Below are 25,424 nucleotides of genomic sequence, written 5' to 3'. Positions count from 1 at the left end.
CGTCTGAGGTTTCCGTGGGGTTAACCCCTCAACAGAAAGGCAAGCTGAAACCTTAGCTTCCGTTTCCCTCACAATTGCTCCCGATGGTGATGGAAACGTTGCTAAAGGTTTTCGGTTTGTTACCGTTGTGATAGGGTCCCGTTGTTTTGACGGAATCAATAGCGCAGTCGATTGGCCTATTGATTCCGTCAAAACAATGGATCCCTGTCACAATGGTGACAAACGGAAACACTTAGCAACGTTTCTGTCACCATTGAGATCAATGGTAAGGGAAATGGCAGCTATGGTTTCAGCTTTCCTTTCTGTTGAGGGGTTGACATGACGGAAACCTCCGACGGAACCCCTCAATGGAAGGGCAACATTGATGTGAACACAGCCTTACTTCCTCATAGAAAATGGAAGGATGATCTTTAATGTTTTAGGGTCCAAAGATGGGATGGTCTAGTTGGCATTCAGTCAGCCAGGTCTCATATTATCAATAAGGGTACTATTTGACCTGATTATTTTATGTATTCTATGTCTATAAATTGCAACCGTCATCTCTCTTAAAGAGGCTCTGTAACCACATTATAAATGCCCTATCTTCTACATAATGTAATCGGCGCTGTAATGTAGATCACAGTAGTGCTTTTTTTTTTACTAGATCACTATGTGCAGCCACATACACACACATTAACTTTAATGAAATGTCTTGACAGTAAATAGACATCGCTACCAGCCAGGATGTGATGTCTGTTCACAATACCAAAACACTTCGGTAACGTTTGTGTGATTTACAGCACAGCAAGCGTAATCTCGCTGTAAACTGTCATTTACAGCGTAATCTCGCGAGATTATGTTTGCTATGCTGTAAATCCCACACAAATGTTACCGAAGTGTCGGGATTGTGAATAGACATCCCGTCCTGGCTGGAGGTGATGTCTATTAACTTTCAAGACTCTTCAGTAACATTGGTGTGTGTGTATGTGGCTGCACATAGTGATCTAGCAAGATCACTATGTGCAGAGTAAATGAATGGGGAGAAGTGTATGACGCCGATTGGTCACTGATTGGTTAGCATCATACACTTCTCTCCACAACGCCCACTTGGTCAAAAAGCAAAACACGCCCAGTTGTCTATTAAGAAAGTCATTAGCATAATGCTAAAATCGTTCAAAACTTGGTCAAAAATGATCGTTTTTCGAAATAAAAAACACTGCTGTGATCTACCTTACAGTGCCCATCTCATTATGTAGGAGATAGGGCACTTATAATGTGGTGACAGAGCCTCTTTCAAGTAACTTTATTGTGACTATAGATATTCTGCTCATACAGGTGGCAGGCCCATTATAATAGGGAGCTCTGATAACTGTACTGTAACTGTAGCGAGCTATGCACCTGCGTGAAAATCACATGACCAGGAAAGAATAAAAAAATTTGGGAAGTGAATAATGAGGGATCATGAAAAACTGTGACGTTTCATTACGTAGCCCTCCCTCTCCCCATATAGAACTGACAGCAATTTTAGGCCTCAAAACTGATGACAAATTTATTTTAAGATAAAGAAATTACATTGTGAGCTCTAATGGGGACAAATCTGATTGGAATAATAACACATAGTATTATGACTACAGTTTGACATTCTTGTTCTCATTTTGGCACAAATGGGCACGTTTACACCCAGTCTAGCCCTTATGCACTTGACAAATCAATAATATGGCACCAATAGAACTTTATGAGTACATATTGTATATTGAATGCCTCTGATTTAACACTGAGATACATTGAGGATTTTTGTCTTGTGGATCTTCATGTTAATTTAGCCATGGTCTCTTCCCATGTTGGGAAACGGTGTGCTGCCATACAGTGTACTTGCACTGCTTTGACTGTACATGAGGTCTAAAGTTCCTATTACACGGCCCGATGTGGGCCGATCAACAAGACAAGGAGCAATGATGATGTATGGGGACGAGTGGTCGATACTCCGATCGTTCGGCCCTTATACATTTTCATCATGTCGGTAACACATCTCCCTGTTTACAGGGAGATGTGATGCCGAGAATGATAATATTTTATGTCACCTAAACTATACGATTAGCCGATGAATGATCGGGAACGAATGTTCATATGAACGATCGTTTGCCTGATCATTGGCCATGTAATAGGCCTTTAGTTCTACCAACTCTATATTACATATTATAATGTTGTCAGAAAGTAATAGAATCTGGCAACCAGTGAGTTAGCTCTATTGTTAAAGGCAGTTAAGTGGTTAAAACTCCACTTCCATAGCAATGTACTTCAGCAGCTCTTATCATGTTAATTATTACATACAGGCGGCCTCTAATTAGCTGCTTTTCTGCCCTGTTCTGTCCGCTGTCCAAACACCTCTTGTGTAAGGTTACAAAACACATTAAATCCATTTACTGCTATAGCTCTCTTTCTACTATTGAATCGCATAATTTTTTTTTCGATTATTGAGTTTATTGTGTGCACCAGATCAAGGTCCATTCACACGTTGCATTTTTTGGATACGTTTTTTTCCAGCACCTCGACCACAACGTGTGAATGGACCGTTATAGGCTTGTTGCTGGTGCCTCTTAGGACAGGACTATACCTAGACTTTTTCTAGTGCTACAGATTAATTTTAACTCTTGAATGACAGCTGCAGTCCACAAGATTGGCAGCAACTTAATTGTAATGGCAGGAAGGAGGTGAAGGGAAAGTGAGCCCTAATCTACCCACCGCCCTGTCCCTGCCTACTTGCAACGACCCGCCCTAGGCGACGAGGTACAACTGGGCGGCGGTCCCTACGCTGGCTAAGTGCACAGGAAGACAAACAGGGAACACGCAAGGGAAGGGGCAGTAGCCACGGAACGCCACGAGGAAACGGGGCGGCGAACGAACAGTCAGGACCAGGACGAAGTGAGTACACCCGAGCGGGCACGGAGACAGAAGCAAGCCAGGGGCAAAGCAAAGCAGGGCAAGCAGAACTGCAGCAAGGCAGAAGCACGGCAGAAGCAGGCTGGAGCAAGCAGCAGTGGGGCCAGGAATCCAAAAGAATTACAAGCACTGAGGGAGAGCACAGGGCAGGTAATAAAGGGCAGGGGGCGGAGCTAACTCCGACAGGCCAGGCCGCGATAGGCTCTCCCACTCCTGAGCCTGCCACCCTGGTTGGTGGGAGATGGTGTCAGTCGAACAGGTCTGGCCTCAGGTGTGGATTGATTAATCCCAGGAGTATAGCTAGATGAAGTACCTGGCAGATCCCTAACAGTACTCCCCCTTTTATGAGGGGCCACCGGACCCTTACTAAGGGGACCCGGTTTAGTGGGGAAGAGGAGGTGGAACCTCCTGATCAATACCCCAGCGTGAACATCACGGGCAGGTACCCAAGTCCTCTCCTCCGGCCCGTATCCTCTCCAATGGACCAGGTACTGGAGGGAGCCCTGGACCATCCTACTGTCCATAATCTTGGCCACCTCGAATTCCACCCCCTCAGGGGTGAGAACGGGAACAGGAGGTATCCTCGAGGGGGACCAGGACGGGGAGCAGCGTTTAAGGAGGGAGGCATGGAAGACGTCATGTATGCGAAAGGATGGGGGGAGCTCCAGACGGAAGGATACAGGGTTGAGGACTTCAATGATCTTATAAGGTCCAATAAATCGGGGAGCAAACTTCCTGGACGGGACCTTAAGGCGCAAGTTCCTGGACGACAACCAGACCAAATCCCCGACGACAAACCGGGGGTTAGCAGAACGTCTACTATCCGGCTGAATCTTTTGTGCGCTCTGGGACGCCTCTAGGTTCTTCTGAACCTGGGCCCAGACAGTGCACAGTTCCCGATGAACCTCCTCTACCTCAGGATTATTGGAACAACCAGGGGAGACGGAGGAGAACCTTGGGTTAAACCCGAAATTACAGAAAAACGGGGAGACCCCTGACGAGTTACTGACCCGGTTATTCAGGGAAAATTCAGCAAGGGGAAGGAATGAGACCCAATCGAATTGACAGTCAGAGATGAAGCACCTTAAATATTGTTCCAGGGATTGGTTGGTCCTTTCCGTTTGGCCATTAGTTTCGGGATGGAAGGCGGAGGAGAAGGACAGATCAATCTCCAACTTTTTACAAAAAGCTCTCCAAAATAAGGAAACAAATTGTACCCCTCTGTCAGAAACGATATTGACTGGGGCCCCATGGAGACGCAGGATGTGTTTCACAAACAAAGAAGCTAACGTCTTGGCGTTAGGTAGCTTCTTAAGGGGCACAAAGTGGCACATCTTGCTGAAGCGGTCGACTACCACCAACACCACCGACTTGCCCTGAGATGGAGGCAAATCGGTGATAAAATCCATGGAGATATGGGTCCAAGGTCTCTGGGGAATGGGCAAGGAACGTAGTAGGCCCGCAGGTCGGGACCTAGGGGTTTTGGACCTAGCGCAAACCTCACAAGCGGCGACGTAAGCCCTAACATCTTTAGGCAACCCAGGCCACCAATAGTTTCTGGTAATGAGGTGTTTGGTGCCCAAGATGCCAGGATGACCAGATAGAGCGGAGTCATGGTTTTCCCTGAGTACCCTCAGCCGGTATTGCAGGGGAACAAACAGTTTGTCCCCAGGGACGTTCCCGGGAGCTGCACCCTGATCAGCCGCGATATCAGAAGCTAAATCAGAATCCGTGGCAGAGACGATTATACCAGGGGGTAAAATACAAGCAGGATCCTTCTTAATATTCTTGGACCCAGCCCTATAGGTAACCAAGAAATTAAATCTGGTAAAGAATAGTGCCCACCGAGCTTGTCTAGGATTAAGCCTCCGGGCCGATTCTAGGAAAACCAGATTCTTGTGATCCGTAAGGACCGTTACCTGGTGTCTGGCCCCCTCCAGGAAGTGCCGCCACTCCTCAAAGGCCCATTTAATGGCTAGAAGTTCGCGGTTGCCAATATCATAGTTACTCTCCGTGGGCGAAAACTTCCTAGAGAAGTAAGCACAGGGGCGGAGATGGGTGAGGGAGCTGGTACCCTGGGACAAGACGGCCCCCACTCCCACCTCGGAAGCGTCAACCTCCACAATAAATGGCTCCTCTTGGTTGGGCTGAATCAGCACGGGGGCCGAGATAAAGCACTTCTTGAGAGTCTCAAAGGCCTGGACGGCCTCAGGGGGCCAATGGAGGACATCGGCACCCTTGCGGGTAAGGTCCGTAAGAGGCTTAGCGACGACCGAGAAGTTGGCAATAAATCTCCTGTAATAGTTGGCGAACCCTAAAAAACACTGTAACGCCTTAAGGGAGGCAGGTTGGACCCATTCCGCCACAGCTTGAACCTTGGCAGGGTCCATGCGGAATTCATGAGGAGAAAGGATTTGCCCTAAAAATGGTATCTCCTGTACCCCAAAGACACATTTTTCAGTCTTAGCAAACAGATTATTCTCCCGAAGGACCTGGAGCACCTTCCTGACATGCTCCACGTGGGAGGACCAGTCCTTGGAAAACACCAGTATGTCATCAAGGTACACAACAAGAAAATTACCCAGGTACTCTCTCAGGATTTCATTAATAAAATTCTGGAAGACAGCAGGGGCATTACACAACCCAAAGGGCATGACCAGGTATTCGAAATGACCCTCGGGTGTGTTGAACGCAGTTTTCCACTCATCCCCCTCTTTGATGCGGATAAGGTTATATGCCCCCCGTAGATCGAACTTAGAAAACCATTGGGCTCCCTGAACCTGATTAAAAAGATCCGGAATCAAAGGAAGTGGGTACTGGTTCCTTACGGTGACCTTATTCAGGTTACGATAATCAATGCACGGCCTAAGACCACCATCCTTCTTCCCCACGAAGAAGAAGCCAGCACCTACAGGAGAAGTCGAGGGGCGAATGAAACCCTTGGCCAGGCATTCTTGGATATACACCCTCATCGCTTCACGTTCAGGACATGAAAGATTAAATATCCTACCCTTAGGAAGCTTGGCACCAGGCACCAAATCGATAGCGCAATCGTAATCTCTATGGGGGGGCAACACCTCGGAGGCCTCCTTAGAAAACACATCGGCGAAGTCCTGAACAAACTCAGGAAGCGTGTTTACCTCCTCCCGGGGAGAAATAGAGTTAATGGAAAGACATGACATAAGACATTCATTACCCCATTTGGTGAGATCCCCAGTATTCCAATCAAATGTGGGATTATGCAACTGCAACCAGGGAAGGCCTAAAACCAGATCAGACGATAATCCCTGCATCACCAGTACAGAGCACTGCTCCAAATGCATGGAGCCAACCAGGAGTTCAAAAACAGGAGTATGCTGAGTAAAATAACCATTAGCAAGGGGGGTTGAGTCGATTCCTACTACAGGGATAGGATAAGGTAAATCAATACAAGGCATCTTTAGAGACATAGCAAATTCCACAGACATGATATTAGCAGATGAGCCAGAATCCACGAAAGCACTGCCCGTGGCAGACCGGCCAGCAAACGAGACCTGAAAGGGAAGCAAAATTTTATTGCGTTTCACATTAACGGGAAATACCTGTGCGCCCAAGTGACCTCCCCGATGATCACTTAGGCGCGGAAGTTTTCCGGCTTCTTATTCTTGCGCCTGGGACAGGTGTTCAGTAGATGCTTGTCGTCCCCACAGTAGAAGCAGAGACCATTCATTCTGCGAAACTCCCTACGTTGTCGAGGGGACATGGAGGCCCCGAGTTGCATAGGTACCTCCGAGTCCTCCGTGGAGGGGCGAGGAGACGGGACCTCGGGGGGGATCGCAGAAAAGTCAGAGGGGAGCACACTGAAGCGTTCTAGCTGACGTTCCCTGAGACGTCGGTCAAGTCGTACTGCTAGGGCCATAACCTGGTCAAGGGAGTCAGGCGAGGGGTAGCTAACCAGCAGATCCTTCAGGGCGTCAGATAATCCTAACCTAAACTGGCACCTTAGGGCCGGATCGTTCCACTGAGAAGCTACGCACCACTTCCTAAAATCAGAACAGTATTCCTCAACCGGTCTCCTACCCTGACGTAAGGTCACCAGCTGACTCTCGGCTAAAGCAGTCCTGTCAGTCTCGTCGTAAATGAGTCCGAGGGCAGAGAAAAAACGATCAACAGAGGAAAGTTCAGGGGCGTCAGGAGCCAAGGAGAAGGCCCACTCTTGGGGCCCTTCCTGGAGTCGGGATATGATGATACCCACCCGCTGGTTCTCGGAACCTGAGGAGTGGGGCTTTAGGCGGAAATACAGTCTGCAACTCTCCCGGAAGGAGAGAAACGTCTTACGGTCCCCTGAAAACCGGTCAGGTAACTTGAGGTCGGGTTCTAGAGGTGAGGTGAGGGGTACTACTAAAGCAGCGTCACCCTGATTGACCCTTTGGGCCAGGGCCTGGACCTGTAGGGAGAGGCCCTGCATCTGCTGGGTCAGGGTCTCAAGGGGGTCCATGACAGCGTCAGCGTAGGAGAAATGGTAGACTAGGTAAGGGCTTGTAATTATGTAATGGCAGGAAGGAGGTGAAGGGAAAGTGAGCCCTAATCTACCCACCGCCCTGTCCCTGCCTACTTGCAACGACCCGCCCTAGGCGACGAGGTACAACTGGGCGGCGGTCCCTACGCTGGCTAAGTGCACAGGAAGACAAACAGGGAACACGCAAGGGAAGGGGCAGTAGCCACGGAACGCCACGAGGAAACGGGGCGGCGAACGAACAGTCAGGACCAGGACGAAGTGAGTACACCCGAGCGGGCACGGAGACAGAAGCAAGCCAGGGGCAAAGCAAAGCAGGGCAAGCAGAACTGCAGCAAGGCAGAAGCACGGCAGAAGCAGGCTGGAGCAAGCAGCAGTGGGGCCAGGAATCCAAAAGAATTACAAGCACTGAGGGAGAGCACAGGGCAGGTAATAAAGGGCAGGGGGCGGAGCTAACTCCGACAGGCCAGGCCGCGATAGGCTCTCCCACTCCTGAGCCTGCCACCCTGGTTGGTGGGAGATGGTGTCAGTCGAACAGGTCTGGCCTCAGGTGTGGATTGATTAATCCCAGGAGTATAGCTAGATGAAGTACCTGGCAGATCCCTAACATTAATGTAGTTATTTGGACTGCAGCTGTAGCTCAATAGCTAAAATTATTAATAGCAGTACCAAAAGTGTAGGTGCTGCCCTGGCCTTAGGTTTTTGAGAATGAGAAAAGGTTACATATCAATGAAAAGCCAATTGCTTGGTTTGTACAAATCAAACATGTTCACTTCTATAAGAGGAAAAGAAAAAGAAAAAAGAAAAACAATGTGTAGCAAACAGAAGACAAAAGACAACAATGTGTAGACAATTTTGTGTAGGAAAATATATATATTTTTTCATCATACAAATGCACTTAAAGTGGCTCTGTGACCAGTTTATTAATTCCCTATCTCCTAACTAATCTAATAGGCGCTATGATGCTCATAACTAGTGTGATTTGTTTTTAAAAAAACCTTTATTATTTGCAAAGTTATGAGCATTTTTCTACATATGGTAATGTGGCTCTTGTAGCCAAATAGGAGGTGACTCTTTCTTTTCACTCTGGACGGTGTAATGTTTTCTGTATGACGCTGTCAAATCCTCATACAGCTTCTCCCCCTTCCCTGCCCAGCAACACAGCGTGATCATATAGTATACAGCTTCCATTCCTGACTGTGTTTTCAACTGGTGATATCAGCTAGAACTGAATCTCCTCTTTCATATGCCACCAAAAACGCTGTTCTAGGTGGTCCAGAGCGCGAGATATTGCTGTTTGATGTGATCCCCCTTCCTTCCAGCCTCAGTCTCTCACACTGTGTGAAGCAGCTTCATGATGATAGGACAGCATCAGAGGCTGTGAGGTAGCGCCACCTCAGGAGTATCGCTGGTGTAGATACCCACTTGTCTAATAAAGGCTCATTTGCATATTTAGAAAAAATGTTTAAAATAATAAACATTTTGGGACACAATTTTCACTAGCATTATCCTTGTGACAGCGCCTATCAGATTAGCTAAGAGATAGGACATTACTAAACTAGTGACAGATCCTCTTTAACTACCTATGGAGCTCCCTTTATTACTAAACGATAAGATCTGGTATCATAGTAACAGTGATACATTTAGCCAAATAACCCCCTAAAGAATCTTTGATCTGAAGTGACAAGCGGTGGAACTCCAGGCTTTCCGGAGAGGCGGTGTGTGAGATTTGTAAAGGTGGTGTTTGCTATTAGGCTAGGTTATAAATGGAGGGGTGTTTTCCGGCTGGAAGATTCTGTCTCCATGGTAACCCCATCAGTACCACTGCAGTAAGATCCCCTTTCACTGTGAGGTTTATAAAAGGAGTTAGACAAGGATACCGCTTAAGTCCTTCAATAGTAGAATGATGGCATTAAAATAATCTGCTAAAAACAATAGTTAAGGCATCTGACTCTAGTGCTGTGCAACAAATGCCTATTATTTTGTGATTAAACAAATACAGACTCGTGCGTGCACTAACACAGGGCTGATCTGTGCCCACATCAGGCATATCATGGCAAAGAATGTGAAGTGATACTAGGCGTCACTATGGTGGGATGACTAATATTCTGCTCTCTAAAGGTAAAGATAAACAATGCTTTGTGTATACACTTATTATGTAAACGTAAGGCTTCGTTCACATCCGCGTTCAGTGTTTCCGCTGTTCTGCTCTGTCATAGGGGCAGAGCAATGAGAATACCGGAAGCGCCAGGTTCATTAAGTAAAACGGAATGGGTTCCGTCAGGCGCCGGGATACTAACAGCGCCTGGTGGAACCCATTCCGTTTTACCTAACGGAGCCTCCAGTACAGACGTGAACATAGCTTTATGTGTCTATAGGCTCCAGCATTGGAAACACATCTCCGCACATGTATACATCCTGTTACACTGACAACTTATATAATATCAACATACATATAACCTATACAATGATATGATAGGACATTAAAGCTGGCTATAGACATCTATGGTACTAAAAAAATGTGTTTACAACCAATGGGAAATTGCCCCGTCAATTGTAGCGTTTACTATATTAGCGGCCAAGAAAAGTATATATCGGGCAATAGCATTCGGATTGCAAAACAAAAAAGTAAAAATGACAACGCTCATTGTGGAAAAACCTTTACATCTATGGCCAGCTTAAGATCCTTTGCTGCACATGAGTGAACTATACTGATACTACCACTTGTAAACATCCATGGAAAAACGACAACAGCAATTCCAAAAATGGCCTAGATCTGGACAACACTACTCAACATCCTGTGAAAAGGTAAATACAGATTTTTGTCCTACAGGCATCATGCACACGACAGTAGTTTTGCGGCCGTATACTATCTGCAATTGCGGATAGTATAAAACCCATGCTAACCTATGGGCCAATGCACATGACCGTGGTTTCCACGGTTCATGCATTGCCCGGAGCCCGGACCGCAAAAAAGATAGGAAATTGAAATGAATGCACATTTTGTGTGTGCACGATCCGTGATTGCGGATGGTCCACGGATGACACTCCGCTGCCTGTCTGTGCCGTAATCCCGGACTGTGCACATAGCTACTGCAGTGTGCAGGAGGCCTTAATCTTGAATATCGTTGCGTTTTACTATGAAGTATACACCTTTTACCATTTCTGATGCACAAAAGGAACATAATATTCAGCATTCATCCATTGTTTCTTCATTTGCTTATCCTGCATGCCATTCAATAGCCTTTCTTATGCATTTCTAAACTATGGAAACCATCAAGCAATAGGAAATAATGATACAGAATAAATGTCAGTTTGCGATTAAGAGAGACATGCTACAACTAGGCTGTCTAGATGGATATGTTCATTTTTATTCTCTGGTATTGCTAGAAAAAACGTTGCTGACTATATTTGTCAACTAATAACTAATAACTTATTCAAATGAGTTGCATGCAAAGTAAAATTTAGAAACCGATTTTATAATGTATAAAAATACATAAACTCATCCTTTCTTTAAAAATAAACTATTCAATCTATCTAATTGTGTATTCGACTTTTTTTTGTTTTAACAAACTAGCAAGTTAAAAAAAAGTTGGAAATTTACTTATTCTATTATTTATACTGTTTACAATGAGAGATTTAAGTCAGTTTGACAGCAACCAAGCATAAGAAAAATTAGAGTAGAATAAACTTCAAATCAAAATGGATTTACACAGGGGAACTGCGGCGTCATCATGCCTTGGTGGTTAATGATTTAACCATTGTAGTCGAGCATAATTTCCATTCACTTGGCGCTACTGCTGCTTTAACAGCCAAGTCCTAGTGAATGTTGCACCTTGATGCAGCTCTGCAGATGTGCTGAGGACGCATTGTGCAACTCAATGCATTCTTAAGGGATGCGTTGTCATGTACCACATCCTATAGCAAGACTCAAGTGGCCTTAAAGCTGCTACAGCTTGTAAGTAGCCAACTTTCATCATCTTATACAACTAATAAGTCGCTAGTCTAGCTTCTATTCGCAGAACATTTAATAGCTGTCTTGTTTATTTAGGTAACGGTTAGGCTGGATTCACATGAGCACATTACGTCCATAATGGACGGAACGTATTTCGGCCACAAGTCCCGGACCGAACACACTAAAGGGAGCCGGGCTCCTAGCATCGTAGTTATGTACGACGCTAGGAGTCCCTGCCTCTCCGTGGAACTACTGTCCTATACTGAAAACATGATTACAGTACGGGACAGTTGTCCGGCAGCGAGGCAGGGACTCCTAGCGTCGTACATAACTATGATGCTAGGAGCCCGGCTCCCTGCAGTGTGTTCGGTCCGGGACTTGTGGCCGAAATACGTTCCGTCCATTACGGACGTAATGTGCTCGTGCGAATCCAGCCTTATAGTTGTACTATCCAAAACAATTCATCTACACAGTTAAATTCATCAGTAAATGTTGTCAATTCCTCAGCAATGAAATATTGCACAAGCGCACTATGGCATTACAATAGTCCCCCATCATTCATCGGTGGTCTCTTCTGTACATCAGTTTTTATTTTACTTTCTAACATGTTGCTACTACCTTAACTTATGACAATGTCCATGGTGGTCCCAAGTGTTCCCCCCTCATCCATGTATGGCAAGGATCAACACTTACTTTTCATGTATCAGATATTGCGTAGCACATTGAAATACAACCTTACTTTGGGGATCTAGTGCGTAAGTTAACCATATCATTTCTTTTCATTGATGGACAGAGATAGGCTACTGCCTACCGATTTCCAGTATCATTCAATATAATGCGATACCTTAATGTTGTTGACATGCAGCCACTGCCATTCACAGGAAAACATGCTTTTTCCCAACAGGTCTCTATTACAGCTAGATTTTCTATTATTATATAGTATTACTTACAGTCATGCATTCACTCATGTCACAGGTAGATAGATGCTACGGTAGGCTTCAACAGCTGTTTCAGCCATTTCCCAAAAGCACTCCCGAAATACCATGAACCTCTCCGAATCTGTCTATTAATTCATTGATTCCAACCCCCAGGAAATTGCAGACATATGCAGATACTCACTCTAATGTCAATGACGGGATTTTCAGTTTTTCTCTCCTGGATTTCATGGCTGTTGACAGATGAATCGTGCTGTAGTGTGTTTCTCACTCTCGCTGTCTTCTCTTTCCCTTATGTTATCAGCACAGCCAGAGATAATAAGTGTACAAGGCACAGCTGGCCATAGGGAGGGAGGGAGAAGAGGGAAGGAGGGCGGGAGCATGTGTGTAAAGACTGTGTAATGCAAATTTACAGAGTGCTCTCTGTATATGGGTCATCCCATCAATGGCTCTTCTGGCTGGAATAAGATAACCCCCTTGTGCAGAAGCTTCATACGGCACAAGCAAGTTTCTGGCAAGTGGACGGACATTTTCAGATTAGTCAATTATGGTTATATAATGAGTTATGAGCTGTTCATGGCATAATATTAGGAAAGAGAGCAAAAAACCACGGCGCCACTTGGTGTGGATCAAAGGAGATGGAGGTGAGGAATAAAGGAGATATATATGCTCACCGTGAGGTTAGGAGAGTTGAATTGAGGGGTCCACGGGATAGCTGCTGCCAGATCCGAGCCGGTTACCGAGGTGACCGCTTGGGTACGATAAATGCAGGAAAGAACAAATGGGATCTATGTTGGCGCTGCTGCGTGGTGTGGACAAGGTAAGATCCAAAAGACCAGTTTATGTAAACTGTTTTATTGCTAAATTTGCAACGCGTTTCAACGCCGAACTGGCGTTTTCGTCAGGCATAAGGGATACAGAAAGAAAGAGACATGTTTATATACAGACATGAGGCCATCTGGTTAGGGCCAGTTCAGACTGATCAATTAGGTAAAAAAAACGCGAAATCGGGCGGGTCAAAGTTCAAAGGGAAGGATCTATTACAATAGCAGTTATTAAAAGTTTTAATATAAACACATAAATAAACAAATAAAAGTCTATACGTAATAAAAGACGTGGTGTCACGTCCGTGAATGATTTTGGAGCGATATAAAGGGGTGGATAAAAACGTTGTGTCGTGTCTAGGGGACAGCAACATTTGGTTGCTTGAATCGTTAGCTGGTGTCATCGGGAGAGGAAGGTGAGCAAGTCGTATCTGATTTTTATTATTGTTTGTTAAGTCATAAGAATGTTAGTTATGTTTGAGACGTGAACGATTCTATCTGGTGGTTATGCTGTTTACACGTTGCCAAGGAGACCAACTATGTTACGGAAGCCGATGCGGTCCAAAAGGAAATGGAACGCACGGTGAACCGCATAACGCGAGGGATCGCTGGGCTGCTCAGAAGGGACAATGAACAGGGAGAGTATCTGCCAAAAAGAAGAGAGGGACGGGGGGTGAGTATAAATGAAGAACCATAAGTGGATATAGACAAAATGCCTTGATTAGTATGATGATTTGTTAAATGTAAATGTTAGTTTGACGGAGCACCGAACAATATTAAAGGGTAAGGATGACTTTGTTAAGGTGGTCGGAACAGCGCCTATATTCTTTAATCTTAATTGTTGGTTCGGGTATTTTTAGTGAATAAATGCATGACTTATGGATTTACTTTAGAAGTGGGAGTTTTTATCAAAAAGCGTTAAATGTATTTTGGTTTTGTGTGTGAAGAAACCGCAAATGTAAAAATAGTTTGTTATATAGTTGTTACTAGAAGGCAAGGGTCTTTCCTGCATTTATGGCATAATATTACATTGTTTAACTGAATGCCAGTCTCCTGTAAATACAGTGCCCACCATATACAAGAGACAGTATTCAGCACAGTTCATGTGTTTTTACTTGCTGGGGACAACTTTCAGTTTATTAGTTCATGCAGTACTGTATATAATGCATGTACACTACCGGTCAAAAGTTTTAGAGCACCTCAATTTTTCCAGTTTTTATTGATATTTACACAGTTTAATGTCTCAAATGTACTTTGAAATTAAAGCATAGAAGAAATAAACAAGTTAAGATGAATAAAAATAACTATGTTTAAAAAAATTTAATCTAGATTTCTGACTCTTCAAAGTAGCCACCTCTGGCTGATATAACAGCTCTACACAATCGAGGCATTCTTTCTACAATTTCATTCTGATATTGTTCAGAAATTTCTTCCCAACATTGTTGCAACAAATGTGCTGCACTTGTAGGCTGCTTTGATTTCACCTTTCTGTCCAGTTCATCCCAAACAACCTCAATGGGGTTTAAAGAGGCTCTGTCACCAGATTTTGCAACCCCTATCTGCTATTGCAGCAGATCGGCGCTGCAATGTAGATTACAGTAACGTTTTTATTTTTTAAAAACGAGCGTTTTTGGCCAAGTTATGACCATTTTTGTATTTATGCAAATGAGGCTTGTGACGTCACTCACTTCCTGCCCCAGGTCCTGCATCGTGTCGGCCACATCGGCACCAGAGGCTACAGTTGATTCTGCAGCAGCATCAGCGTTTGCAGATAAGTAGCTACATCGACTTACCTGCAAACGCCGATGCTGCTGCAGAATCAACTGTAGCCTCTGGTGCCGATGTGTCCTCGCTCGTCCGACACGATGCAGGACCTGTGAGTGACGACACAGCGTGATCTCTCGGGAACACGGCTGTGTCTGCACTGCCAGAAGCTGGGCGTTCTGAAGAGAAGTGGATGATACTTCTCGTCAGAACGCCCAGCTAGTAAAAGTAGTAAAAACGCCCCGATGTACGCACATAATACACGCCCACTTGGACTTTTACTTTAAACACGCCCACTTGGACTTTTGCAATCCTCATTTGCATAAATACAAAAATGGTCATAACTTGGCCAAAAATGCTCGTTTTTAAAAAATAAAAACGTTACTGTAATCTACATTGCAGCGCCGATATGCTGCAATAGCAGATAGTGGTTGCAAAATCTGGTGACAGAGCCTCTTTAAGTCTGGAGACAGTGCAGGCCATTCCATCCTTTAAAACCTACCGGCTTCTTATTGTCTTCTTAGATAGTTCTGATATAACTTAGATGTTTTAGATCATTGTCTTGCTGTAATGTGAACCACTTACCAAGTAGACGTACACCAGAGGGTATTGCAAGGCGCATCAAAATGCTGTGGGAGCCCTTTTTGTCCAGTGTGTCAGTAACCCTGTGCAAGTTGCCAACTCTGGATCCAGCAAAAGAGCCCCAGACTATCACACTTCCTCCTCCATGTTTGATAGTTAGTGTCACACACTGAGGAAGAATCCCTTCACGTACTCGTCAACGTACAAAAACCCTGCGTGATGTACCAAAGAAGTAAAATTTTGATTCATCACTCCATAAGACCTTCTTCCACACTTCAGTAGTCCACTGAAGGTGCTGCTTGGCCCAGGCAAGTCTTTTTCTTTAATTTTGCAATCTTACAGCGGCTTTCTTACTGATACTTGACCTGCCAAACCTGCAGATAGAAGTCTTCTCTTCATAGTTGAAATTGAAAGGTGTATATTTTCTGCTGCATTAAGCTGGGCTTTAAGATTTTGTGCTGTGAGGCGCCAATCACACAAACTGTTAACTCTCAAAAACTTGCCATCTAATTTTGTAGTGGCCTTTGTCTTCCAGATCTCTTTCTGTCGGAGTTTCCACCAGTTTCCAGGTGCCTTTTGATGATATAGGAAACTGTACTAACTGCCATGTGGTGTACAACCTATACTATATGGACAAAAGTATTGGGACACACCTCTTAATCATTAAATTCAGGTGTTTCAATTAGTTCCATTGCCACAGGTGTATAAAATCAAGCCCCTAGCCATGCAGTCTGCCTTTAGAAACACTTGTGATAAAATGGGTCATTCTAAAGAGCTCACTGAATTCCAGTGTGGTACTGTAATAGGATGCCACCATTGCAACAAGTCAGTATTTGAAATTTATTTTCTCCTAGCTATTCCACGATCAAATGTGAGTGTTATTATTACAAAGTGGAAGCGTTTCGGAAACCACAAAAACTCAGCCAAGACCCCGTAAAGAGTGGGGTCACCGAGTGCTGAGGGGCCATGTACATAAAAGTCACCAACACTCTGCTGACTCAATAACTTCAGAATTCCAAACCTCCTCTGGCATTAACATTCACAGAAAAACTGTGCACTGGGAGCTCCATGGCATGGGTTTTCATGGCCGAGAAGCTACATTCAAGCCCCATATCACCAAGCACAATGCCAAGTGTCGAATGAAGTGGTGTAAAGCACGCCGCCACTGGACTCTGAAGCAGTGGAAATGTGCTCTGTGGGGTGATGAATCACATTTCTCTATCTGGCAGTCTGACGGACTAGTCTGGGTTTGGTGAATGACAGGAGAGCATTACCTGCCTGACTGCATTGTGCCAACTGTAAAGTTAGGTGGAGGAGGGATAATGCTATAGGGTTATTTTTCAGGGGTTGGCCTAGGTCTCTTAGTTCCAGTGAAGGAAAATCTTACTACTTTAGCAAACCAAGACATTTTGGACAATTGTATGCTTCCAGCTTTGTTTGAACATTTTGGGGAAGGCCCTTTTCTGTTCCAGCATGACTGTGCCCCAGCGCACAAAACAAGGTCCATAAAGACATGGTTGGGTGAGTTTGGTGTGGAAGAACGTGACTGGCCGCACAGAGTTCTAACCTCCATCCCATCTAACACCATTGGCATTAACTAGAACAGAGATTATGAGCCAGGCCCTCTTGTCCAACATCAGGGTCTGATCTGGTCTGAATGGGCAAAAAAATCTCACAGACACACCCAAAATCTTGTAGAAAGCCTTTCCAGAAGAGTGAAAGCTGTTTTAGCTGCAAAGGGGGAACCAACTTCATATTGATGGCCTATGGGTTAAGAATAGGATGTCAGGTAGGAGAAGTGAATAACATTAATTATCTTATTAGAATGGCATCTTTCAAGCGGTGGGATGTATTAGGCAGCAAGTGAACAATCAGTTCTGAAGTTTTGTCAAGAGGAACAGACGCTGCAGCTGGATTCTTAGCTACATAGCTCATACTTCTGTATAATCTCCCCCATGCTGCTGCTTATATATATATATATATATATATATATATATATATATATACAGTGAAGGAAATAAGTATTTGATCCCTTGCTGATTTTGTAAGTTTGCCCACTGTCAAAGACATGAACAGTCTAGAATTTTTAGGCTAGGTTAATTTTACCAGTGAGAGATAGATTATATAAAAAAAAAAAAAACAGAAAATCACATAGTCAAAATTATATATATTTATTTTCATTGTGCACGGAGAAATAAGTATTTGATCCCTTTTGCAAACAAAACGTAATACTTGGTGGCAAAACCCTTGTTGGCAAGCACAGCAGTCAGACATTTTTTGTAGTTGATGATGAGGTTTGCACACATGTTAGATGGAATTTTGGCCCACTCCTCTTTGCAGATCATCTGTAAATCATTAAGATTTCGAGGCTGTCGCTTGGCAACTCGGATCTTCAGCTCCCTCCATAAGTTTTCGATGGGATTAAGGTCTGGAGACTGGCTAGGCCACTCCATGACCTTAATGTGCTTCTTTTTGAGGCACTCCTTTGTTGCCTTGGCTGTATGTTTCGGGTCATTGTCGTGCTGGAAGACCCAGCCACGAGCCATTTTTAATGTCCTGGTGGAGGGAAGGAGGTTGCCACTCAGGATTTGACGGTACATGGCTCCATCCATTCTCCCATTGATGCAGTAAAGTAGTCCTGTGCCCTTAGCAGAGAAACACCCCCAAAACATAATGTTTCCACCTCCATGCTTGACAGTGGGGACGGTGTTCTTTGGGTCATAGGCAGCATTTCTCTTCCTCCAAAAACGGCGAGTTGAGTTAATGCCAAAGAGCTCAATTTTAGTCTCATCTGACCACAGCACCTTCTCCCAATCACTCTCAGAATCATCCAGATGTTCATTTGCAAACTTCAGACGGGCCTGTACATGCGCCTTCTTGAGCAGGGGGACCTTGCGGGCACTGCAGGGTTTTAATCCATTACGGCGTAATGTGTTACCAATGGTTTTCTTGGAGACTGTGGTCCCAGCTGCCTTGAGATCATTAACAAGTTCCCCCCGTGTAGTTTTCGGCTGAGCTCTCACCTTCCTCAGGATCAAGGATACCCCACGAGGTGAGATTTTGCATGGAGCCCCAGATCGATGTCGATTGACAGTCATTTTATATGTCTTCCATTTTCTTACTATTGCACCAACAGTTGTCTCCTTGTCTCACCCAGCGTCTTACTTATGGTTTTGTAGCTGATTCCAGCCTTGTGCAGGTCTATGATCTTGTCCCTGACATCCTTAGATGTGCCTGATCTTGTCCCTGACATCCCATGTTGTAGAGGTTAGAGTCAGACTGATTAATTGAGTCTGTGAACAGGAGTCTTTTATACAGGTGACCATTTAAGACAGCTGTCTTTAATGCAGGCACCAAGTTGATTTGGAGCGTGTAACTGGTCTGGAGGAGGCTGAACTCTTAATGGTTGGTAGGGGATCAAATACTTATTTCTCTGTGCACAATGCAAATAAATATATATAATTTTGACTATGTGATTTTCTTTTTTTTTTTTTTATATAATCTCTCTCTCACTGGTAAAATTAACCTAGCCTAAAAATTCTAGACTGTTCATGACTTTGACAGTGGGCAAACTTACAAAATCAGCAAGGGATCAAATACTTATTTCCTTCACTGTACATATATATATATACATACACACTACCGTTCAAAAGTTTGGGGTCACCCAGACAATTTTGTGTTTTCCATGAAACACTTATATTTATCAAATGAGTTGCAAAATGACTAGAAAATATAGTCAAGACATTGACAAGGTTAGAAATAATGATTTTTATTTGAAATAATAATTTTCTCCTTCAAACTTTGCTTTCGTCAAAGAATGCTCCATTTGCAGCAATTACAGCATTGCAGACCTTTGGCATTCTAGCTGTTAATTTGCTGAGGTAATCGGGAGAAATTTCACCCCATGCTTCCAGAAGCCCCTCCCACAAGTTGGATTAGCTTGATGGGCACTTCTTGCGTACCATACGGTCAAGCTGCTCCCACAACAGCTTTATGGGGTTGAGATCTGGTGACTGCGCTGGCCACTCCATTACAGATAGAATACCAGCTGCCTGCTTCTTCCCTAAATAGTTCTTGCATAATTTGGAGGTGTGCTTTGGGTCATTGTCCTGTTGTAGGATGAAATTGGCTCCAATCAAGCGCTGTCCACAGGGTATGGTATGGTGTTGCAAAATGGAGTGATAGCCTTCCTTATTCAAAATCCCTTTTACCTTGTACAATTCTCTCACTTTACCAGCACCAAAGCAACCCCAGACCATCACATTACCTCCACCATGCTTGACATATGGCGTCAGGCACTCTTCCAGCATCTTTTCAGTTCTGCGTCTCCCAAATGTTCTTCTGTCTGATCCAAACACCTCAAACTTTGATTCGTCTGTCCATACCACTTTTTTCCAATCTTCCTCTGTCCAATGTCTGTGTGCTTTTGCCCCTATTAATCTTTTCCTTTTATTAACCAGTCTCAGATATGGCTTTTTCTTTGCCACTCTGCCCTAAAGGCCAGCATCCCGGAGTCGCCTCTTCACTGTAGACGTTGACACTGGCGTTTTGCGGGTACTATTTAATGAAACTGCCAGTTGAGGACCTGTGAGGCATCTATTTCTCAAACTAGAGACTCTAATGTACTTGTCTTGTTGCTCAGTTGTGCAGCGGGGCCTCCCACTTCTCTTTCTACTCTGGTTAGTGCCTGTGTGTGCTGTCTTCTGGAGGGAGTAGTACAAACCGTTGTAGGAAATCTTCAGTTTCTTGGCTATTTCTCGCATGGAATAGCCTTCATTTCTAAGAACAAGAATAGACTATCGAGTTTCACATGAAAGCTCTCTTTTTCTAGCCATTTTGAGAGTTTAATCGAACCTACAAATGTAATGCTCCAGATTCTCAACTAGCTCAAAGGAAGGTCAGTTTTATAGCTCCTCTAAACAGCAAAACTGTTTACAGCGGTACTAACATAATTGCACAAGGGTTTTCAAGTGTTTTCTATTCATCCATTAGCCTTCTAACACAGTTTAACCCTAGTGCGGGACTTTGTATTGCTGGGGTGCTCTGTTGTTTGGCCAGCTGCCTCCCCACTACGGTGGTGCGGCCTAGTGGGTCTACATACCCACCGACCGTTACAGCACCTATGCCAACAACACTGCACGCATACACACAACACTGCATCTATACCATCAAAAGCTCACTCATACACACAACACTGCATCTATACCAACAACACTGCACCCACACACACACAAAACTGCACCTATACACACAACAGCGCACCTATACCAACAACACTGCACCCATACACACACAGTGCATCTATACCAACAACACTGCACCCATACACACAACAGTGCATCTATACCAACAACACTGCGCCCATACACACAAAACTGCACCTATACACACACACACAATAATGCACTTATACAATCAACACTGCATCCATACCCACAACACTGCATCTATACCTAGAAGACTGCACCCATACACACAACAGTGCATCTATACCAACAAGACTGCACCCATACACACGAGTGCATTTATACTAGTAACACTGCAAACATGTACACAACAGTGCACGTATACCAACAAGACTGCACCCATACTGTAATGGCAGGGGGGTAGGGAAACAGACAGTGAGCCCTAATCTACCCACCACTCAGTCCCTGCCTAGTTGCAATGACCCGCCCTAGGCGACGGGGTACAACTGGGCGACGGTCCCTACGCTCAGTAGGTGCACGACAGACAAACAGACAAGGGGACACAAGCAAAGGGAAATGGGGCAGTTGCCCACGGCAACACCGTGAGCAACAAGAGAGGTGAACGAGCCGAGTCAAACCAGGAATGTACGAGGTACCAAACGCAGAGCAGGAGAGTAGTCAGTAAGCCGGGGTCAGTATGAAGCAAGGTCAAATAGCTAGGAGCTGCAGCAAGGCCAGGAAACCACACGAGAAGAATCACAAGCAAAGGAGGAACAGGAAAGGCAGGTATAAATAGACAGAGGGCGGGAGCTAGCTCCGTCTGGCCAGGCTGCGATAGGCTCTCCCACTCCTAAGCCTGCCATCCTGAGTGGTGGAAGATGGAGTCAGTCTCAGAGACATAAAACCAGGTGCAGACTGATTACCCATGGGCGTATACACAGAAGTTGTGCCTGGCAGATCCTCTACAGTACCCCCCCTCTATGAGGGGCCACCGGACCCTTTCTAAGTGGACCTGGTTTATTGGGGAAACGAAGGTGGAACTTCCTGACCAATACCCCAGCGTGAACATCCCGGCGGGTACCCAAGTCCTCTCCTCAGGCCCGTATCCTCTCCAATGGACCAGGTACTGGAGGGAGCCTTGGACCATCTTGCTGTCCACAATCTTGGCCACCTCGAATTCCACCCCCTCAGGGGTGAGAACGGGAACAGGAGGTTTCCTCGAGGGAGCCCAGGACGGGGAACAGCGTTTAAGGAGGGAGGCATTAAACACGTCGTGTATACGAAAAGATGGGGGCAACTCCAGTCGGAAGGAGACAGGATTGAGGACTTCAATGACCTTATACGGCCCTATAAACCGGGGAGCAAACTTCTTGGACGGGACCTTAAGGTGCAAGTTCTTAGACGATAACCACACCAGATCCCCGACCATAAACAAGGGGTTAGCAGAACGTCTTCTATCAGCCTGAGTTTTTTGTATACTTTGGGACGCCTCTAGGTTCTTCTGAACCTGGGCCCAGACTGTGCACAGTTCCTCTACCTCGGGATTGTTGGAACTACCAGGTGAAACGGAGGAGAACCGTGGATTAAACACAAAATTACAGAAAAAGGGGGAGACCCCTGACGAGTTACTGACCCGGTTATTAAGGGAAAATTCGGCGAGGGGAATGAATGAGACCCAATCATATTGACAGTCAGAGATAAAACACTTAAATATTGTTCTAGAGACTGATTAGTCCTCTCAGTTTGGCCATTAGTTTCAGGATGGAAGGCAGAGGAGAAGGACAGATCAATCTCCAACTTTTTACAGAAGGCTCTCCAAAACAATGAAACAAATTGTACCCCTCTCTCCGAAACAATATTGACAGGGACCCCATGGAGACGCAGGATGTGTTTGACAAACAAGGTAGCTAACGTCTTAGCATTGGGTAGTTTCTTGATGGGCACAAAGTGGCACATCTTACTGAAGCGGTCTACTACCACCCACACCACCGACTTGCCTTGAGATGGAGGCAAATCGGTGATAAAATCCATGGAGATATGGGTCCAAGGTCTCTGGGGAATGGGCAAAGAACGTAGTAAGCCCGCTGGTCGGGACCTGGGAGTCGTGGACCTGGCACAAACCTCACAAGCGGCGACGTAGGCCTTAACGTCTTTAGGCAACCCAGGCCACCAATAGTTTCTGGCAATGAGGTGTTTGGTACCCAGGATGCCTGGATGACCAGATAGTGCGGAGTCATGATTTTCCCTAAGTACCCTTAGCCGGTGTTGCAGGGGAACAAACAGTTTGTTCTCAGGAAGGTTCCCGGGAGCTGAACCTTGATCAGTCGCAATTTCAGAGACTAAATCAGAATCAATAGAAGAAACGACTATACCAGGAGGCAAAATACAAGCAGGATCTTCCTCCGAAGGAGGGCTGGCCATGAAGCTACGCGACAGTGCATCGGCCTTAATATTTTTAGACCCAGCCCTATAGGTAACCAAAAAGTTGAATCTGGTAAAAAATAGCGCCCATCGAGCTTGTCTCGGGTTTAGCCTCCGGGCAGATTGTAGAAAAATCAGATTCTTGTGGTCGGTAAGGACCGTTACCTGGTGCCTAGCCCCCTCCAGGAAGTGGCGCCACTCTTCAAATGCCCATTTAATGGCTAAGAGTTCGTGGTTGCCAATATCATAGTTACTCTCAGTGGGCGAAAACTTCCTGGAGAAGTAGGCACAGGGACGGAGATGGGTGAGGGACCTGTTACCCTGGGACAAGACAGCCCCCACTCCCACCTTGGATGCGTCAACCTCCACGATAAATGGCTCCATTTGGTTGGGCTGGACCAGCACCGGAGCCGAGATAAAGCACTTCTTAAGGACCTCAAAAGCCTGGACAGCCTCAGGAGGCCAGTGGAGGAGATCAGCACCTTTGCGAGTGAGGTCCGTAAGAGGCTTAGCGATGACCGAGAAGTTAGCAATAAATCTCCTGTAATAATTAGCGAACCCCAAGAAACACTGTAACACCTTCAGGGAGGCAGGTTGGACCCATTCCGCCACAGCCTGGACCTTGGCGGGGTCCATGCGGAATTCATGAGGAGTGAGGATTTGACCCAAAAATTGTATCTCTTGCACCCCAAACACACATTTTTCGGTCTTAGCAAACAGTTTGTTTTCCCGAAGGACCTGGAGCACCTTCCTGACATGCTCGACAAAAAAGAAATGGAGACGGCACTACCGAATTTTCAAAGTGAAGATCCTTTTATTCCACGGTGCAATGTTTCAGCTCAATACGAGCCTTTCTCAAGCATTGAGCTGAAACGTTGCACCGTGGAATAAAAGGATCTTCACTTTGAAAATTCGGTAGTGCTGTCTCCATTTCTTTTTTGTCTTGACTGAGGGGTCACTCGGACTGTGACCCAGGAGACGTGCACCCTCTTGAAAAATTTATCCTGTGCTGCTGATCTATACATATCTATTCCTGACATGCTCAATGTGGGAGGACAAGTCCTTGGAAAACACGAGTATGTCATCAAGGTACACTACAAGAAATACCCCCAGGTAATCCCTTAAAATCTCATTTATGAAATTCTGGAAGACCGCGGGGGCATTACACAACCCAAAGGGCATGACGAGGTATTCGAAATGACCTTCGGGTGTGTTAAACGCAGTCTTCCACTCATCCCCCTCTTTGATGCGGATAAGGTTATACGCCCCCCGTAGATCAAATTTAGAGAACCATTGGGCCCCCTGGACTTGATTAAAGAGATCAGGAATCAAAGGAAGGGGATACTGGTTCCTTACAGTGACCTTATTCAAGTTACGGTAGTCAATACATGGCCTAAGACCACCATCCTTCTTCCCTACGAAGAAGAAGCCAGCACCTACCGGAGAAGTAGAGGGGCGAATGTAACCCTTGGCCAGGCATTCCTGGATATACTCTCTCATGGCTTCACGTTCGGGACAAGAAAGGTTAAATATCCTACCCTTAGGGAGCTTAGCTCCTGGTACCAAATCGATAGCGCAATCGTATTCTCTATGAGGAGGTAACACTTCGGAGGCCTCCTTAGAGAAAACATCGGCGAAGTCCTGAACAAACTCAGGTAGCGTGTTCACCTCCTCAGGGGGAGAAATAGAATTAACAGAAAAACATGAGGTCAAGCATTCATTACCCCATTTGGTAAGCTCCCCAGTATTCCAGTCAAACGTGGGATTATGCAACTGCAACCAGGGGAGGCCTAAAACCAAATCGGACGATAATCCCTGCATCAACAGTACAGAGCACTGCTCCAAATGCATGGAGCCAACAAGGAGTTCAAAAACAGGGGTATGCTGAGTAAAATAACCATTAGCAAGAGGAGTGGAGTCGATACCCACTACCGGGACAGGTTTAAGCAAATCAATCAAAGGCATAGCTAGAGACATAGCAAATTCCACAGACATGATATTAGCAGAAGACCCTGAATCCACGAAGGCACTGCCGGTAGCAGACCTACCACCAAAAGAGACCTGAAAGGGAAGCAAGATTTTATTACGTTTCATATTTACGGGAAATACCTGTGCGCCCAAGTGACCTCCCCGATGATCACTTAGGCACGGAAGTTTTCCGGCTGCTTATTCTTACGCCTAGGACAGGTGTTCACTTGATGTTTGTCATCCCCACAATAGAAGCAGAGACCATTCTTCCTGCGGAACTCTCTACGTTGTCGGGGGGACACGGAGGCCCCGAATTGCATAGGTACCTCCGAGTCTTCCGTGGAAGAGCGAAGCAACGGGACCTCGGGAGGCATC

At 45.4% G+C, this 25,424-nt stretch overlaps 1 protein-coding gene across 1 annotated transcript in view; it reads right to left on the bottom strand.

Annotated features, from left to right (window-relative positions):
• The window catches only part of MAST3 (microtubule associated serine/threonine kinase 3), a 311,223-nt gene that overhangs the window by 227,406 nt on the left and 58,393 nt on the right, over window positions 1-25,424 (bottom strand). The gene's annotated exons all lie outside the window — the stretch shown is intronic.

Source organism: Rhinoderma darwinii, chromosome 1, assembly GCF_050947455.1.
Source record: "Rhinoderma darwinii isolate aRhiDar2 chromosome 1, aRhiDar2.hap1, whole genome shotgun sequence".
Lineage (NCBI taxonomy): Eukaryota > Metazoa > Chordata > Amphibia > Anura > Rhinodermatidae > Rhinoderma > Rhinoderma darwinii.
Note: the sequence above shows the minus strand (reverse complement) of the source record. Positions and strands in the feature narration are given on the sequence as shown.